Source organism: Bos javanicus, chromosome 15 (genome assembly GCF_032452875.1).
Source record: "Bos javanicus breed banteng chromosome 15, ARS-OSU_banteng_1.0, whole genome shotgun sequence".
Classification (NCBI taxonomy): domain Eukaryota; kingdom Metazoa; phylum Chordata; class Mammalia; order Artiodactyla; family Bovidae; genus Bos; species Bos javanicus.
Genome location: NC_083882.1, coordinates 46,528,542 through 46,541,789, shown reverse-complemented (window position 1 = coordinate 46,541,789; position 13,248 = coordinate 46,528,542). Strand labels below are relative to the sequence as shown.

The 13,248-nt window shown below is 51.6% G+C and overlaps 1 protein-coding gene across 1 annotated transcript in view; it reads right to left on the bottom strand.

Annotated features, from left to right (window-relative positions):
• Positions 1–11,708, bottom strand: part of DCHS1 (dachsous cadherin-related 1) — a 36,689-nt gene extending 24,981 nt beyond the window's left edge. The window contains exon 1 of the mRNA XM_061380562.1: positions 11,433–11,708. The gene's annotated coding sequence lies outside the window, so the exon portion shown is untranslated. The remainder of the gene's footprint in view (positions 1–11,432) is intronic.
• Positions 11,709–13,248: the final 1,540 nt, after the last annotated feature.

Below are 13,248 nucleotides of genomic sequence, written 5' to 3'. Positions count from 1 at the left end.
CTCCCTGCAGTGCCTACTGTGTAGCCTACTGGGCTCTCACTGCTTTGGATGCACACTGACAACAGACTGCATAGCAGCCCTGTTTTGCTCATGTGTCTGCCCGATTCTCCTCTCCTGCCACACTCAATCAGGAGATCCCTAAGGGCAGCAGCTTGAGGGTCTTAGTCTCAGGTTCTCCAGCACTTGGTAGAGGTATCGTGAGAGCAGGCAATCAGTGCAGAATGCATGGCCAGAATCTCAAAACTGCACACCACCACCTTCACCTACTGACAGAAGGGGAAATGTCCCTGGACATGCCAACTCGGTCACACACAGATGCACGTGAGCCTGTGCCCCGAGGCACCATGGTCAGAAGTGTGGCCACAGAAGTGGCTACTGAAGTGTGTCCTTTGGTCTTTCAAGATTTGCTCTGCTCTAGGACTTCCTGTCCTCCCCAGGGATAAGAATTTCTGACCCTCTACTTATACTTCCAACCCCATCTCTCCCACCTGTGTGAGGCAATGAAAAGAGCTGGGACCCTAAGTTTGAGTCCAGTCTGAATGCTATTTTCCTAATCCATATAACGGCCATGGTAATGCCTACTATCTGTGGTTTTGTGAAAATCACAGGTGATGGAAATGGGAGCCCAGAGTTGGGCACTTTGTAGGTGCTCTCACCTGGGTTCCCAGCACCATCCCTGATGAGGGATGAAGCCTCATCCTGGCTTCAGAGTTGGAGGGTTCACTAAGACCCCTCTTCCCAGAGGTCAAGTCTGCAAAGCCTAAGGAGCTGCCACATGGAATAACAGATCAGAGGAATTGAGAACAAGAAGGGCAGAGTGAACACAGGCCTGACCAGAGAGGGGAGAGGCTCCGTGTACAGAGGTGGTGCAATGGCCAGGGTCGGGGATCTAGGCCTCGAGACTGGGGTAAGGGTCAAGGGTTAGGAACGGGTCCTGTTCATTTAATCAGTCAGTGCAGAGAAAGCAGGGTGGGCAGAGAAGATAACGGACAGTGAGGTCAATGTACTTCTTACATTCTATATTAGGGTTCTCTGCACCCAGAGACAGAATGTCAGCTGTTCGAGGGCCAGGACTGTATCTTAATCACCGTTTTGTGTAGCACAGGCCATGGCACATGATCAGCATGTTTTCTGAATGAAAAGATGCATGAATGGTGTGAAGTAGCTCTCAGGTGAGTGATCAGCCTTGAGGAGGCATCCAGGCCCAGGCAGATGCCCCTTCTCCCAAGTTGTGCAGACCTTGGTGCCCTCCTGGGTCCCTGTCCAATGCAAACTCCTGCATACACCCTCACAGTGGACGCACAAAGGTGCCTCCTCATGAAGTCACAGGCCCACACAGAGCCAGGCACACAGATGCACAGACTCGAGTACGGGCAGACTGGCACACTCCATACACACACTCACACAGACAGAGGCTACTCTTACATATACAGAGATACCCTTCCTCACACATACAGAGAAGCAGGTTATCACTCACACACACGCGTTCATTCACCTGGAACCTTCCTCCATTATCCACACATGCAGGCACACGTACAGACACACACAGGCATGCCTTTGTCCACACAGACACATGCACACAGAAAGACACTTTCCCATAGGCCTCACGTAGACAAGCACGCACACACGTACACACACACACACACACTCACACACACCCTTCCTCTCATGGACACAGACAGACCACATTCACCCGTGCGCAGACTCTCACTGGCAGACCCACCCACACGCCGGCACGCTCTCACACACGCTGCCGGGGCACTCGTGGTCAGCTCTGCGGCTGCAGCTGTGACCTTGAGGTCCCTGAGGCCTGTCTGGACTGTGCCTCATCACTTCCTGCTCCAGGGCTTCCAGCTCCAAACTCGAACTCCAGACTCTCTCCCGAGACTGTCTCATCCTCTCTCCAACTCTCTTCTCAGCACCATCTCCCCATCTGTCCAGGGTTTCTCACTGCTTCTTCCCCAAGACTTGCTCCTCCTCCCTGTTCCTGTCTCTTTCCCTCTCCAGGTCTGTCCCACCCCTTCCCCCAGATCTGGTCTAAACCATCCATCTTGTCTGTTTTCCCAGTCTGTCCTGCCTCCTACCCAGATCTGTCTTCTTTCTCCCCCTAGACTGGTCACAGTGTTTCCCCCGCCCAGATCTCCTTGCTACATGCCCTTGCCCCGTCCCGGGCCTGTTACTCTGTCCTCTGGCTCCATCCTGCTCTCCCCCTCTAGCCCCACATCTGGGCCTCTGGAACCACAGCTGGTTCTCATTAGGAGGGGGAGGGGCGAGACTGTTCATTGGGGCCTGCAATGTGATGTCAATCCACACCCCCCCGCCCTTCCAACACACACACACAGCCTGTGTGTCTACAGGACCTGGGAGCAGGGGGAACATGGGAGAGGAAAGAGGTGGGCTGTGGGGGAGTCGCAGGGGGACCATAAGGGAAGGGTGCTCCAGGAGGAAGCAGAGGAGTGGCCTGAGGTGCAGAGGGGAAGCAGGCTTGGGGAGCTGGCACCTCGCAGGCCTCCTCCCTCAACTTCCTGTCCCAGGGCCAGGAAGGGGCAGGGACCAGAAAGACAACAGGGTGAGGAGGGGGCTGCAAAAGGCAGATTGGCCCAGAAGGGGAGGAAGAAGAGGGTAGCCTTGGGCAAAGGGAGGTGGAGGTACAGGGCCAGGCATAAAGGAGAAAGGAAGAGGGGTGAGAGTTCTCACAGGGGATGACTGAGAGCAAGACTGGGGGAGAGTGAGTGTGTGTCGGCAAAGGAAAGAGTGAGGAGTTCACACAGAAAGGGGAGGCAAGTCAGAGACGGGAACAGCTGGGCTGGAGTGAGGGCGGGCATAAATAAAGGAAGGAGTTAGGGCTGGGGAGCGGGTGTGGGGAGCAGAAAAGAGGAGAGGAGGAGTGAAGACAGGAGGAAGAGGAGAAGGCTGACAAGTTGGCTCCCCTGGATGTCCCCTGGACAACCTCATGGATGGGCAGCTGGGCAGTGCCTGGGCCTGGCTCTGTCCCTCCCGAGGACTGGTTCCCATTAGGCACCTCAGGGAGAGGCCGGGACGGATGTGAGCAGAGAAGGCAGAAGGAAAATTTCTTTTCTGAGCTGTTAGTGTGTTGGCAATTCATAGACGGTGCCTTATTTAATCATCTTAATCATCCTAACAGCCCGGGTCAGGGAGGCGTCCCACCTTTCAGTGAGGAAACGGGCTGGGAGTGAAACAACTGTCCTGAGTTAACATACCCTTTTCTTTTTTTTTAATAAAACATTTATTTATTTAACGATTACTAATCTAGTTGCGGATTGTACCCACTCCAGTTGCATGGCTTCTCCCTCCCCCTGAAAAGTTACTCTTCAGAATTAGGTTCTTATCATTTCTAGTATGTCTTTATCACTTCACTGACTTTAAAGTTATCCATTTTATTTCTCTATTTCTTGTGGTTATCTTTAAAGTTTGACCATCTAGACTTAGCTTACCAAAACCTAAAAAGTGATTATTTTTGTCCTCCTTTTGACATAGCCTTGATCTTATCCCAGGAGTATGCACTCCACACTGCCTGAGATTCACGGAGAAGGGAAAGATGGATCGAGGCAGAAATTACAGGGGAGCTGAAGGGAGAGACCTAGCAAGACAGTGGAGACCTGGAGAAGAGAACCCATGGGAGGAGGGGCACCAAGGATAAGGTGTTTGCAGCCCAGGCCAGTAGCAGTGGGACAGAGTAGACACAGAAGAAAAATGTGAGGAGGTGAGGTTGACAAGACTTGGCCACTGACCCTTCAGGAAGGGTGAGGGAATAAAAGAGCTCTAGACTGACTCCAGTTAGTGCTGGTCTGATGACCAATGTGGGGCCATTAGGATACCACAGAGGAGAGCCATTTTGGGGGTGCCTGTTGGGGTCTTCTCATGGTGATGTCCCTCACACAGTTAGATTTGCAGGTCTGGAGCTGAGGAGAGAGGTCTGTTTGGAGATATGGATTTGGACCAACCAAGGAGTAACTGAGAGCCATGGGTGCAGAGACCCATCAGCTAGGATGTGTGGAGAGAAAAAAGAGACTAGGACAGAATGCTGGGGAAGAGTAGATTCAAGGGGCAGCCAAGGAGAGCTTGATTCTTCTTGGAGAACAAAGAGGAGGCCATATCTCAGAAGTTAAGAAGACAGCATTTCAACAAGGATGGAGGAGTCAGTAGAGTCCAATGCTGCTGAGAGGCCAAGTAAGATGAAGACTGAGAAATGCCCATTGGTTTTAGCAGTAATAAGGTCATAGTGATCTTGGGGAGAATCATTTCAGGAGACTCCTAAGGGAGCAAGCCTCCTGCAATGGGAAACGACAGGGAATGAATAAACTAGCCATAGACAAGATGTCAGCATAGATTCATCCTTCAACATGTGCTTACTGCACACCTCGAAAAGAGAGGCAATGTGTCACGGTGAGGAAGGACGGGACAGTGCCAAAGTCTGGACTTGGGCCAAACCAACTCTGGGATTTCTCTCCAGCTTCTCACTTGCTAGTTATGTAACCTTTAGTGAACCATTTAAATGTTCAGTGCTTCCATTTGCTCCTTTATAAAATAGGAACAATAATAACACTACAGTGTACTTGCAGTTAGAACAGTGTGTGGCATAGAGTAGGCATTTTATAGGTGCACAAGCATGAACTATTACGACAGTGGTTAGGAAGATGGGCTCTGCTGAGTCAAATTCAGATGTTGCAGCTTATGGTGTAATCCTGGGAAAATTGTTTAATCTTTCTAGGCCTGAGTTTTCTCTTTTGTAAAACGGGGATCAAAGTGCCTGCTTTATATAGTTGATAGGGGAGTTAAATGAAAGAATGGAACGAAAAACTTAGCATGGTGGCCTGCACACAGTGAAGGCTCAATGAATGTTGGCTGCTACTGCATGCCAGACATTCACAATAACCCTGGGGTAAGTGTTATTCTACAGGTGAGGAGACAAAAACTCAGAGCAGGTAGCAGAGGATTATCTGGAACTCAGTTCCGACAGACTCCAAAGTTAGTGCTTTCTCATCTACAACATTGCTTCTCTGCTGGAGGACCTGGAGCAGCCTGATAAAGGGTCATGGAAGTGGCCAGGCAACCAAACAGGGAAGGTGCCTGAGGAGAACTCTGGGTAGGAGAGTAATTCCAGCGCGCACACAAGGTGGATCAGAGGTGATCAGTGACACGGCAGTTACGAGTCTAGGCTGAGGGTCAGGTGGGCGTGAGGTCAGGTGGTGAGAGGGGAAATGACCAGAGGAGGCTTGGAGGTTTCTAGAAGACAGAGGGAAAAATAGGAGGGATGGGTCCAGGGCATTCATTGATACATTTATTCAATTAGTATCTATTGAAGACCTACAATGTGCCAAACACCATACTAAGCAGTAGAGACATAGCAGTACCTGGACAGACCACATCCCTGCCTTCATGGTGTTCACAGGTTGGGAGGCTTGGGCAGGGATGGGCAGGGCAGGGTGAGGGAGCTAGGGGTAGCGGGATGAGCAGCAAGAGCCTGGTCTTAAGGTCTAACTCTCACAAGGAGAGTCCAGGCTACACAGGAGGCTGGTGAGAAGGCAGAGAAGTTGGAGATGTAGAGGGAAGAACGAGTTTGGGGGAATGAGACGTTGAGAAGAAGAAGAGTAGTGGAGGGACTGAGATTGTGGAAGTAAAATAAACTAAATTAAGAGTTGAACATTTAATAGCCATTTTCTTTCTCAATCCTCAAAACAACTCTACTGTTACCTCCATATTCAACTGAGGAAAGGGAAGCTCAGAGAAGCTAAGGTGATCCAGGTGACAAATGGTGTGACTGGAAAGTGTGAAGCATAGCCCTCCTTTCCTCCTTCCTTTCCTCCTTCCTTTCCTCCTTCCTCACCAAGAATATGAGAGTGTGTTCCAGGCTCTGAGAAGAAATAGCTCCCTCCATTGAGCAACTTAGACAGAAAAACATAAACAACAGGCTTGGGGGTTCTAGGTGGACTGCCAGGAAGAGATGCCCTCTCAACAGGGGACAGAGGAACTGAGAAACCCCTCCTAAGTGGCAGAGGCTTAAATGTCCAGAAGGAAGAGGATTACCTGGAAACACAGACACCAGAGCTGAAGGCAGGGGCAGGCAGCAGGAACCCAGGAAGGTGATGGGATCCAATAGCTTGAACCCATCAGAGGGGCTTTTGCTTGCAGGTGCCAGGGCATCAGAAAGTCTGATCTTACTTCTGTTACTACTGACAGAAAAAAAGAGGAAGAGGGCACAAGTATCTGGGAACCTGATACGGGAAGGGTCTGGGTGCCAGGAACAGGAGGGCACAGCGTGGTATGTGTGAGGAGGCTGTTAGCAGAAGGGGCAGCCTGTGACACCTCCTAGGAAGGGGGCCTGGTGGAGTAGAACAGATGGAGCAGAACCGAGGTCCTGTGGCCTGATAGCATGTCACAGCTTCCTCAGCTTCCACTCCCTCCAAGAACCCCAACAACCACATGGTCCAACAGATTTGGATCTGCAAATTTCTGGTGTTTATTAGATATTTGGCAGCTGAATCAAAGAGAAATAAAGTACAGACTGGGGGAGAGGAAGAGGATCCAGGAAAAGAGAAGCCCAGGTGAAAGAGAAAGAAGAGGAGAGCGTAGGGGGAGGAAGGACAACTTGTGGGGGAGGGGACTGGAAACGTCTCTACTGGGTAAGTGGGCATGTGTGGAAATGACTCTATTGTGTGGGCAGCTGAGACCAGGAGTCAGTCTTCTGAAGAGTGAATGAGAGTGAGGGAGGAGCTGTGAGGTGCCTCATTCATTCATTTGTTCATTGCCAAGTGTCTATAGAGGAACCTGGGGGATGTGAAGATGAATAACATGTAACCTTCCCATTAAGGACGCCCCAGCCCAGGCAGAGAGAGAAAAAGCAAAGAGGCAATGACAACAGTGAGACAAGAGGATTCCAAGCTGGTCTGGTGGTCAGGAGAGGGAGAGCTTGAGAAGAGAGCTGAGGATGGGACGGGGTCAGCCAGGAGACAAAGGGAGTAAAGGGCTTTTCAGGCAGAGAGCAGTATGTCTAAAGGGCCAGAAGCATGGAAGAATGCAGCGTCTTTGGAGAACGACAAGGAATTCAGCATGGCTGGGACTTGCAATATGAGGGAACTATGGAAACAGGACAGGCTATGAGGCTGGGGGAAGTCTGATCGTGACAGATCTCTGAAGCCTCATTAATGTAGAAGTCTCACCCAAGATAGTGTAAGGATACTAAAGAACGCAAGCAGGGAATGCTATGGCTGGATTTGCATTTTACGGAAAAGATTGGATTGGAAGAGGGAAGAGCAGACTAGAAGTAGACTTGTCTAGGGAGACAAGTTAGGAGGCTCCTGCTGTAGTTCAAGTGAAAATACGGTGAGATGGAGGCAGTAGCTGAGCCCATGGATAAAAGGGGATGGCACATCAGAGAAAGCTGGGAAGGAAGGAGAACTAAGAGGTTCTAGGTTATAGGACATGTAGAGAAGAGAGTGGCTACAGTTAATTTCTGGCTTTGTAGCTTGTTGACTGAGTGGAGACGGTGGTTTTGGGGAGGAAGGAAAGATGAGCTCAGGTCTGGGACATGTTAGGGGACTCTATAGTATGGGCTCAGTAGTAAAAATCCAAAAGGAAGCAAGTCTGCAGGTCTGGGCGTCTGAAGAGAGATCTGGAAGAAAGAGTTATTTGGGAGTCATCAGCTTACTCAGATGATAACTAAAGCCCTGGAAATGAATGCGATAGATCACCCAGAGGGGTGTATACAGTGAGATAAGAAGGTCCAAGTCAGACCTCTAATAAATCATAACACTTAGGGGTCACTCAATCACACATAGCATGCATGCATGCTCAGTCGCTCAGTCGTGTCCAGTCTTTGCGACCTCATGGACTGTCGCCTGCCAGGCTCTTCTGTCCATGGGTTCTTCCAGGCAATAATACTGAAGTGGTTTGCCATTTTCTCCTCCAGGGGATCTTCCTGACTCAGGGATCAAACCCGTATCTTCTGTGTCTCCTGTATTGGCAGGCAGATTCTTTACCACTAGCGCCACTTGGGAAGCCCTAGGTGCCACCCAAAGGAGCCCCCAAAGTAGACAGAGAAGGAACAGTCAGGAGGTGTTTTGAGAGAGGGATGCACAGATCCCACCCTACTGTATCATCATCTGTTTATTTGCCTGTCTCCTTTGCCGAGGGTAGGAACAGTGTCTTCCATCATCATATTCCCAGCACCTAGCAGTGTGGTTGGGACATGAGAGCTCATTGAATGTTGACAGAATAAAATAGTGGTTCAAAAGGCATAAGACATGAATGATTCAAAGAGGAAATAACAGTCAACAATGTTGGACCCTTCCAAGAGGTCAAGCAGTTGAGGACCTTTGAAAAAAGCCCCTAAATTTGGCAAACGAGAAGTCATGTTATCTTAGGGAGAGCAGTTACATAGATGGGGCAGGAATAAATGGGAAGTCAGGAGGTGGGAACAGTTTGGTGCAGAAGAGCTTTTCACAAAACACAGCAGTGAAGCAAAGCGAGAGAGCGTCTTAGATAGTCAGGTATTTCAGAGTGCAGGAAAGTAGGAGAGCCTGGAGGCTCTTCATGTGCTCATAGGAGGAACGAGTGCACAGGGAGAAACCAGACACATGGATAAGACTCAAGATTACTTCGTTGAGTGAGGTCTCCCCTGAGGCTGAAGTGGATGGGATCTGCAACAGTTGAGGGAATTCAAACTGGATGGCCTCAACTTTCCGGGTGGCTGACAGACCAGGTCTGTCTGTTGTGTCTGCTCTTCCTTCCTTCCTCCCTCTCCTTCAGCCCCCGTATCCATTCTGTCACTGAGTCCTTCTGACCCCACTGCTTAAAGCATTCTTGAAGCTACCTACTATCTCGACCTCTACTGCCATTCTTCCAGTTCAGCCCAGCATTATCCCCTCCTGGGTTCCTACAACAGCCAGCTATCCCCTTCCTTTCAGATGCCTCCCTCTAGTCTCCACACTGCTGTCAGAGTGGTCTCTGTAAGACAAATCTGATCATATCACACCACAGCTTCAAATGATTCGGTGACTTTCAATTCTCCCCGGGTTCAGGAAGCAATCATGTGACCTAGAAGAAGCACACAACCTAACTAACCCTTTCTCACCTCTCCCAGACTCTCTGACCCACCCTCACGTCGTGCTATCAGTGCCAGGCTCATTGGATTGCTTTTCCCCTCAGACATACAATACTTTCTTAATGTGGGTTTTCCAGTGCTGCTCCATTGGTTTGGCATACTCTCCATATGCTCCACCTCACCGCCGCCTCTCCTTTGCTTGGTAGCCTCTTACTTATCTATCAAGCATAAGCTTCAATGCCACTTCCTTCCCAAACCCTCGTCTAGTTCCCCTTCAAGGGCTCAGGTTGGCCTGCTACGTGCTGCCACATCACCGTGCTCACCCCATGGCCTGTAAGCTCCATAAGGGCAAGGACCACATCTATTTTGTTCACCCTTGTAATGCTAGCATCTATCACACTGCTTGGCACACAGTAGGTGCTTAATAGGTGTTTGCAGAATAAATGATCCAGTGGGTTGACTAATTAATCTGCTGAAGACAATGAGGGATGTAAGGTGAAGGGATGTAAAAAACTAGAAAATATTTCATCTATTTGTTTATTTATGGAGGGCCCAGTTGAGGGTGCAATTTATAGAAGCATGAATTTATAGAAGCATCACTTGGTGTGGTTGGGAAATGATTCCAGCTGGGTTGAGACTTTGTGGGACGGGTGGTCTAAAGACAATAACAAAGGAACAGAGCGGTCAAAGAGTGGGTGAAGTGATGGTCTTGGACATATAAACTGGAAGGAGAGTATAAAGCCAGAAAGAGAAGATTAGGAAAAAGCAAAAAGGTTAAGGGCAAGGGATCACTGTGAGGTTGAAGGGTAAGTGGAATGGGAGTGAGGGCATCAGGGAGCTCAAAGGACTCAGGAGGCTGTGGGCAGAGTGGAATGCAGGTACAGAATTTCAGAGACAGACCGGTTGCACTGAGTGGTCCTGGGAGAGGAGATGGCAATAGGAGCTGAAGAACTCAAGACTGTGAGGCTGCACTTGGAGGGACACTTAGAACCATGGCAGGGTACGGGGTGAGGGAAAGATTGATCTAAGTCCCCAAGTTTTCAAGGAACCAGAGGGTAACCCTGGGAGGTCTATGGGTGAGAAGACTTGGTGTGAGCATCATAAGTTAATGGGAGTTTATTCAGCAGTTGGGACTGCTCAGTCTGTGGGGTGTGCATGACACCTAAAAGTTTTTCTTATGGGATGTACAAAAAGGTGTTGGTAAGAGTGACTGCAACACAGCATCCCATTACTGTCAGGTCTCTGAGACACCTGCTATGTACAGACAGCCCTGAAGTACAACCTAGATGTTGGTGGGCTGTGACAGGTTCCCAGTGGATGCATGTTGCTCCGGCAGTGTCTCAGGAAAGGTGCTGGCAGCAACCGTGTCTCCCTTGCTGTGTGCTGGCTTTGACAGAGTCCCGTGTTGGCTGCACCATTTCTGCTGTGGGTGTGCACTGTTCTCAGAGCACCTTCTGTAAACGTATGTTGGCTCTGTCAGTGCTTCCGAGGGGCATGTGATGGCTGTGAAGGCATCTCTTGTGGATGTGTGCTGCCTGTGACTGTGTCCCCTGTGGGTATTTGAGGAGTTGACATTAGCAACAATATTTTTCTGGCCTATGACCCCGTGGCTGCGGGCCCAGCCCACGCCACACTGAGTTCATTGTGCTTCTGGACCTCCCCTTCCCCACCCCCTCCACGTGGGCTGAGGCTGGTGGTGACCTCCCTCTGTCCCCTGTGTGGGATTCTGATCTAGGCATCCTGGACCCAAACTCAACAGTCTGGGTGACAGGCTTCCAGCTTGGGCTTGGCCTGTCTCTTCCCTGTTTCTCTTTACTTCTCCCTCCTCAGTTTCTTTGTCTCAGTTTGTCTGTCACACACCCATCCTCCACATTCTGACACATGGCTCCCACAGAGGCGGGCAACACACACACACACACACACACACACCCACACTCCCTCACAAGGACTCGTTCACCAGACACACACTCACTCTGACCCACACCCCATCATAGTGACACGCACGTACACACGGCCAGACACATACACGCAGACACACAACTTCCCAGTGACACGCACTGACTCACACTAGGCGATGCACTCGCGCTCACACTCACACTCGGAGGAACACACACACACCCTGCCCACACCCCCGGCACACTCACGCCGCCACACACCCGACGCGATGACACACGCAGCACAAAGACCCCCAGCCCTGCCCCCACGTTCACGTTCACGCTAGCCCTCATCCCGCAGGCCCAGGCCCCCCCTCCCCCATTGTCTCCGGCTCAGAACAAAGCCCCCGGCTCGGTCGCCGCCACCGCCGCCCGGGAGAGGCCGGCGGGCCGGCGGGCGCGGCCGGACGGGCCGGGCAGCCGCGGGCACTAACCTCCGCGCCGCGCGGGCTCCCTCGCCCGGTCCTGGGGCGCCGTCCGGCGCGGTCAGCCCCCCGGGCAGCGCCCGCCCGTGCGGGGCCTGGGGCTGCGCATCTTCCGCCGCCGCTGTCTCTCAGTCCGCGAGCAGCTCCCGGCGACCGGCCGTCGGTCCGCGCGCCCCCGCCCGTCGATCGGTCCGTCCGCCGCCGCCGCCGGGGCGCCGCCTCCTCCACAGCCGCCCCGCGGAGGATGCGAGATTCGCCGCCGCGGCCCCGCGCCCCCTCCCCTCCCCTCCCCTCCCCTCCCCCGCCCTCCGCGCGGTAACCCGAACCCCCGCCCCTCCGCCCGCGAGCCCCCGCCTCCGCCCCCACCCGCTCTCCGCGCCGCTGCCCCCCCAGCCCGTCCTCCCTCCGCCCCTCGACTTCCCGGCCCCATCCCCGGCCGGATCCGGCCCCAGCGCCGCCCCGCGTCCCCGCTCCCTTCCCTTCTCCCGGTCCAACCGCCCGGTCCCCCTTCCCCGTCCCGTTCTCCGCATCCCCTCTCTGAGTCCCAGTCTCCTTCTCGTCCTGCTCTTCCATCTTCTTTCCCGCCCCCTATTCCGCCACCGTCCCCTCTTCTCCCTCACTGTTCTATTCTCCTCCCCTGCGAACCCTTTTCTCCCCGTTCCCCTCTCCCTTCTTCCCATCGTCTTCTTCTCGTTCCATCTCTCCGTTCTTTCCTCTCCAGACCCTTATCCTCCATCCCTTCTCCTGGATCCTCTCGCCTCACCTCTTCTCCGCACCAGTTCTCCCCATGTCCTTTGCCTGCCCTTCTCCTTTCCTGTCTCCCCACCTTTCCCCCCAACCGCTTCTCCTTCTCCCTTTCTCCGTGTTTCATCCCCACATCCCCTTACCTCCCAATTTCCTCTGTCATCTCTCTTTCCCCATCCTCTTCTTCCTAGTGAATCTCTCCATTCTCTCCGATCACTTCTGTTTATCCCATGCTCTTTATTCCTTTCCCCCTTTTCGTCGCCTACTTCTCCCTTCCTCGCTTCCTCTTTTATCCCAAAGTTGAGGCTCCAGATGGAAGGGACTGGAACGAAAAGATTTAGGGTGGGTGTTCTCACTCAGGGTATATACTTCTCAGAAAAGGAAAGCGAGATGGAAACTGGGCAGGGAGGTGGGAAGGGTCTTGAGGGGCCAACTGGGAGAGAAAATGAAAATAAGTCCATCAGATGGAGGTGTACAGTGTTATAAGAACTAGAAGAGTTTTGATCCCTCTTCTCTGTCTTTCCTTATGACTGAGTGTAGGCTGTTAGTCTAAAGGTATTCTGGACTTGAGACTTGTGCAAGTGGTATAAAGAAATCAGGAACTTCTGGAAAGAGAGATCAGTTTCGATGAAAGCAGAAGGGAGTGTGATTTTTTTCAAGAGCAATGAAGAAGACGCTGGAATCCTTGATAGCACCCAGGTTTCTGGCTTGGACAGCTGGGTTTGGTGGTGACATTCACTGCGTTGGACGAAAGGAGGAAGAGTACCTTGCAGAAGGCTGATTTAGGAAGATGATGACTTTTGATTTGGGCTGCTGACTTTGAAGTGCCTGTTGGCTAGGTGGGTCTGCAGCTTAGAACAGCGGTCTGGGATGGACATAAATATTTGGGAATCATCTGCAAATACCATATAAGCTTGAATATAGGGTGAGGTTTTTGCTGTTTTGTTTTTCCAAAATCATACCAAAGGAAAGAGGGAGTAACCTTATACTTGAGTCCTTACAAAGTCTCTCATATTACAGGGTTTGCTCTCATTTACTTTATTTTGAACAACAAACCACTGGATAGGGCAGTATGGTATGG